Genomic DNA, 6,179 nt, shown 5'->3' on the forward strand with positions numbered 1-6,179 from the left:
CCCACCCCCACCTAGAGCAATTAGGAAATCAGCAATGCAGCTGAGCGGGAAGAGGCCTGTGTTCATTAGCAAGTCATTTTATCTGAGCAAAAAACAGCCTTAAGATCGGTAAGATCACACACTCATCATCCCGGGCTGCCCCGGGCAGTGATCAAAAGTCTGCAATAGACAGATGGGAACATTCTTTCACACGAGTTTTCTTATAAGGATCAATGCACACATACTTTGCATTATATCGTCAGAAATTATTCAACTATTTATTAGCTAAAATACAGACATGATTTCTTTAAAATACGCTTTTCTTTGTTTCCATCAGATACCCAATTTTATTTGGTGGAAAGTATACCATGCAAATAAAAGATCATAAGCAGAACAGTCGGGATCCTGCCCTGTATGACCTTGGATGAGTCACTTCGCTGCTTTGAGCCCCAGCTTCCTCACAGATANTTATAAGGATCAATGCACACATACTTTGCATTATATCGTCAGAAATTATTCAACTATTTATTAGCTAAAATACAGACATGATTTCTTTAAAATACGCTTTTCTTTGTTTCCATCAGATACCCAATTTTATTTGGTGAAAAGTATACCATGCAAATAAAAGATCATAAGCAGAACAGTCAGGATCCTGCCCTGTATGACCTTGGATGAGTCACTTCGCTGCTTTGAGCCCCAGCTTCCTCACAGATAAAGTGGACTTCTTTAGGTCCTTACTGTAATTGGAGAGTGCACGTAAACCGTAAACCGTGTTGCACATTGCCTGGCACACAGCAGGTGCTAATAGGTGGGTCATTAGTATGATTATGTAGCCAGCTTATAAATTATGTCCAGTCTTCCAGTGAAGTCCACTGCTCACCACCTCCCCTGGGCCTCAGTAGGTGAGAGATGTGGGGCCAGAGGGGTCTCCGTGTCAAGTTCTGAGGTAAGAATTCTGCTTGCCCATTACCCCCCAAGCAGCAGTGAAGTGACCTCCCCCTCCATCCTCACCAACTGCACCCCAAGTGGCTCATGCTAAACAGGTCTCCGTGACCCACCTTCCGCAAGCCCAGCACAATCTCAGCCCTGGAGCCAGCCCGGGAATCTCCCCACCTTTCCCACCCCGCCCTCCACTTTCCTAAAGAGCAACGCCAGCCCCACTCACAGACCTGCGTTGCCCAGGCCTGACTTTACCGGGGAAACTGTTTCGGGTGTGCTGAAGGTGTGGCTGGTGTGGCCCAGGCGGTGCTGAGTGCAGGGCCACGGGGCAGGGCGACACCCCCGGGGCCCTTTGCACAAGGTGGAAACATTTTTCTCCTGAGTCTTCAGCTGAGAGCAGTTGAAATTCCTGTAGCTGTTGGGGTGGGGGCTGAGAAGCGGGGTGAGCAGGTAGGTGGGGCTGAAGCGGCCCCGGGGGAGGGAGGGCGGGGCACCCAGACCTGGTTTCTGTGAATCATAATCACGGGCCTCAGTGTGGGGTTCTCAAGGCAGCATGGGGGGCATTGCCCGAGGAAGCCATGGGGGCTCAGGAGGAGGCCCCCAGACTTCTTGGAGAACCTGCCGCAGCAGCCAGGTCCTGAGAGGTGGGGAAAAGTCGGGTAGGCAAAAAGGGAGCGAGGGCAGTGGTAAGAAAGAGCATTGCAGAGAGCACGGATATTTGGGGGGCTCACAAAACCACAGGCTCGCTCAGCTGGCTGCATAGTAAGATTGCAGGTAGACCAAGGTGGGGGACGGTGGGGGCGGCGCAGGGGGCGCGGGATGTCCCTGAATCAGGCCTTCCACTCCAACAGCAGCTGGACCAACCCCATCGCTGACGTTTATAGGCCAAGCTCTGTCCACCCTGGGTTCCCTCTCTTTGCAGGGTTGAGTGGTGACCCTTTGGCAAAGCAATGACAGGTGCTTCCATGACCCACAGGTCCCCCTAAGCACCTGTGGACTGCAGCATGGGCTGTCATCACCCCCCAGAAGGAAGAGGCTGCCTGACTGTGCTCTTCCAACTCCGGACCAAGCCCCCTTTCGCCCCCCATGCTGGACAAGGCACCTCTCCTGCGATCAGGCCCCGGGGCTCCCTGTGGGGCAGAACAGAGCTCTGCTCTGTTCACAGAGCAGACAGGCTGCTGTGAGAGGCTGCTGTGTTCCTGGGCGGCCTGGGCAGAGAATGCTGAGTGTCCGCACTCGTGTCCTATGCCGGGGCCCCCGGGCCCACCCCCAGCGGCCCCCAGGAGGCTCAGACTCTGGGAGATCAGGGTGTTCCTCCATCCACAAGGGTCATGTGCTGGGAAGTGTCCTGGCTCTGAAGCCATGAGCTTGGGTTCGGATCCCAGCTTCACCACTTACTAACTGAATGGCCCTTGGCGTGTTGTTCAAACCTTCAAACCTCAGTGAGGACAGGGTGAGGGGATGTTGTGTAGGCGAAGGGGTGGGTTTATTCTAACCCCGTTAGCAACATCGTCCCCCAATTCCCTCTCAGTCTCCCTCCTGGTAGGGCCAACAGGGCAGCCCGGACTTTCAGAGGAGAAGCCAGGCCCAGAATGGTGAAGACCCCCAGCCATCCTGTGGGGACACGGATGCCAGCACGCTCTGCCCTGTACTTCTGGCCGCCCCCGCCCCCAGCTTGGGCTGATCCAAGAGCCTGGCCCTGAGGCTTGAATCCAGCATAGAGGAGGGCCAGCCCCCAACTCCAGGGTGGGTGCTGCCCCACCCTTTCCAGAAACCAGGCTGCGGAGTCAGGGGTGGAGCTCCTCCCGGGAGCAAGTTCTGCACACCTCCGTCCAGGCCGCTGCACAGACCGGGGGCAGCCGAGCGTCACAGCCACTGGAAGGGACCGTCACAGCAGCAGGCTCCTGCCACCCCGCTCCCCCCATGGTCTGGTCAGGGAGAAGGCCTGACCCTGGAACACAGAAGGAAGAGAGGCTTCCAGGCGCTGCAGGAAACCCCACAGACCAGGAGGAGCCAGCTGGGACCCAGCCTGGGGGACGCGGTTTCCCCACACCTTGAGCCCTAGAGAAGGACTGGTGACAAGTTACAACTGAAATGGCAGTGTCGACGGCTCGCGTGTGCCCCCCGCTTACCATCACCAAGCGCTCCTTCAGTTACCAGACACACCATCTCATTAACTTTCCCGACAATCACCGTTTTCCACATCAGGGAGCTCAGGCACAGAGAAGGGAGGCAACTGGCCCGGAGTCACGGAGTCACGGAGCTGGGAAGTGGCGGGGCCAGAATTTGAGGGGCGAGAGTGAGACTCAGCTTCAGAGCCTGGAGTCTCCAGCTGCAAGAGCTAGATCCCCGGGCATGCAGCCCCCGGAGAATCCATCATCCTCTCTTGGCTTTTCCTCCTCAAAAGTGGGTTTATCATGTGACTGCGTTTCATGACCTGAGCTGGTTTGGAAAGAAAATCTGCTGACAGGAGGCCGGGTGGGGGGGGTGGCCAGGGGTTTCTCCATCTCTCTGACCCAGGGCTGAGCGGAGCTTGGAGGTCATTTCCCTGAGCATGCACACGAGGGGCCAAGAGGTCTGCCGGGTGAGAGGTGTGCCCGGAGCAGGGGGAGATGGGAACCGCGTGGAGACAGTGGTGCCTGGGGGATGGCAGGGGACGGTGCAGGGGGGAGTCAGGGTGTCTGGTGGCACAGGTCACCCCGCTGCAGCCTCACCCAACCCCTGAGTGGTCAGGAGGCCCAGGCCAGCTCTCGGCCATACTTCCTCCCTCAGGGTTTTGTTCGGCTCCGGCTGCGTGGTGAGCACAAGAGTGACAGAGTCGTGAATGAACTGGGGGGGGACATGTGCACACCTCTCTGCACCTCGCCACTCACTCGTGAACCCATCCCAGTGTGCTTCTATGCACACGTCTGTGGTCCCTCCGTGCCCTAGGAATGTCACGGGGAAAGCACAGGCCGATGAGGCCCAGAGCCCATGCCCTTGCCTATTGGATTTGGAAGGGCTCCTGCCTTGGGCTGATGACCACGTATGCCCCTGCACCTTGACCCTCATCTGCTTTTCTCCTTGGCAAGTAGGACAAATAGAGACAAATGCCCCAAGCCCCATGCAGACCAGCTCTCTGCGGGGCTTCCATCTGGACGCAGCACCCGGGTCACCCTGCAGTGTTCTTGTTCGGGTGATGTACAGAGTCAGAGCATGGGAAGCTTTGCGTGGGGACAGTGTCTGGGGCACTCACAGGGTCTTCCCTAAACACTGGATGACTTCAGGAGAAAAGGGATAAGTGGGACCTGGCCCCAGGGAGTCTCAGAGTAAGTCCACAAGGGTGCCTCCGTGTCCCCCTCTGAGTATGGTCATTGAAGGAGACACCACACCTACTAGGGCAGAAGGATGGTCACAAGGACCCTGGTGGGAAAGGAGGTGCAGGAAGCAGGACCCAGGACCATATCTTCATCACTCCCTCTTGCTGCTCCTAGGAGAGGCTGACACAAGATGTGGAGCCCCCATGGGGATTTGGTGTTTGGAAAACTCTGGAGTTTCAGTTCTGGATTCCATGCCCCTCTCTCTGGTAGCAGGGAGGGTGGGGCTACAGTAGATCTCCCAGAGACAGTGGTGGGAGCCCTAAGGCCCTGCTTCCACCTCCTGCCTTTTGGCCACTTCCAGAAGCCCTTCTTGCTCCCCACCAGAAGCTCTTGGATTCTGTGATAACCGGGGCTCTTCAAACACACCGGGCCAGCTCTCACTTCTAGGGCTTTCTATGTGCTATTCCTTCTTCCCATTCCTGGCCCCTGTCCTTGACCTTCTTCTTCTTATCTTCTGAGACTTGATGTAGAAACCTTTTCCTCCAGAAAGCCCTCCTGCTCACCAATGCCAGATGGGGTGCGTCTTGTCTGTGCTTCCCCAGCACCTTCTGCCCTGCCTGCTGTGACACCGAGCTGGAATCTTCTGTTGGCTGCCTCTCTCCCACTGGGCTGTGAGCTCCACAAGGGCAGGATGTGCCTATTTAAATCTCAGCATCACGTACTCCTGACACAGTGCCTAGCACATATTTGGTGCTCAGGAGACATTTATTGGATGGATGGAAGGATGGACGGATGGATGGATGGATGGATGGATGGACGGACGGACAGACGGATGGATGGATGGAAGAATGGGTGGATGGATGGATGGATGGATGGATGAATAGATGGATGGATGGATGGATGGATGGATGGATGGATGGATGGATGGATGAATAAGGAATGAGGCCAAGACCCCAGGCTAAGCCCCTCCTCATTGCCCAGGGACCATATCCTTTTCATCTCTGTATCCTGGCCATCTATTACTGTGCTTGGCACGTGGCACAGGATAAGTGGGTCTATATTGTCTCTTGAGAGTCAGAAGGGTGATGCCAACAAGTACAGACAAAGGGAACACGGTGTAGTGTTAGAAGCATAACCGTGGAAGCAGTTACAGGAGGGTCCGGGGTGCTCAGAACAAGGAGAAATGAATCGCCCTGTGTGGAAGACTATGGGAAGACTTCCCAGGGACAGTGGGGCTCCCTGTGGTGGATGACGAGTGGAGAATTGAGCGATGGGCTTCCAGGCAGAGGGAGCGGCTGGAGCAGAGGCATGGGGGCGCCACATTCAGGGGTTCCTCTAGGGAGCCGTTGAGTTAGGGGTTCTACCATCCCGCATCGTTTCCCTTCTGCCAACTGGGCTCCATGGTGCCATGCTGTCTTCAACTCAGGGACCCTGTAGTCCCTGGTTTGCACTCAAGCCCTAGAGGACTTGCAAATGGTGGGAAGGGAGAAAGCCAAAGTACTCCTACCAGCCCAGGCCTCTCAGCAGCTCATCTCTGCCTGAAAAGCTACCTGATGAAACTGGCCCTCTTTTCTTCCTCAAGGGCTCCCTGTCCCTCAGACGCCTGCTTGCTAGTCCCAGGAAGAAAAAGAGAAAAGACCTCCATTGTTCCCAAGGAGTGACTCAACAGGAACAGGAATGCACGTCCCCACACTCAGCGCTTCCCCCAGTGGGCCTCACAGTGACTCACAGCAGCTCCTGTCATAAGCCCTTCTGCTGTTGTGAGGCCCGGGCCCTGAGTAAGCCGGTGCCTTCCCCGGGCCCAGCTGCCTTCTCCCCTCCGGAAGCAGGTGGGAGGGGGCTCCTTTGAGTTCAGCAGTTACCAGGGGCCTGCATCCCTGAGGGTCTGCTCTCGGCCCTGACTCCCTGTGAGACAGGCTCTCACCTCAGTTTCCCTCCCTCTGAAGGGGAACTGACAGAAAA

This window comes from Ailuropoda melanoleuca, chromosome 8 (genome assembly GCF_002007445.2).
Source record: "Ailuropoda melanoleuca isolate Jingjing chromosome 8, ASM200744v2, whole genome shotgun sequence".
NCBI classification, from domain to species: Eukaryota; Metazoa; Chordata; class Mammalia; order Carnivora; family Ursidae; genus Ailuropoda; species Ailuropoda melanoleuca.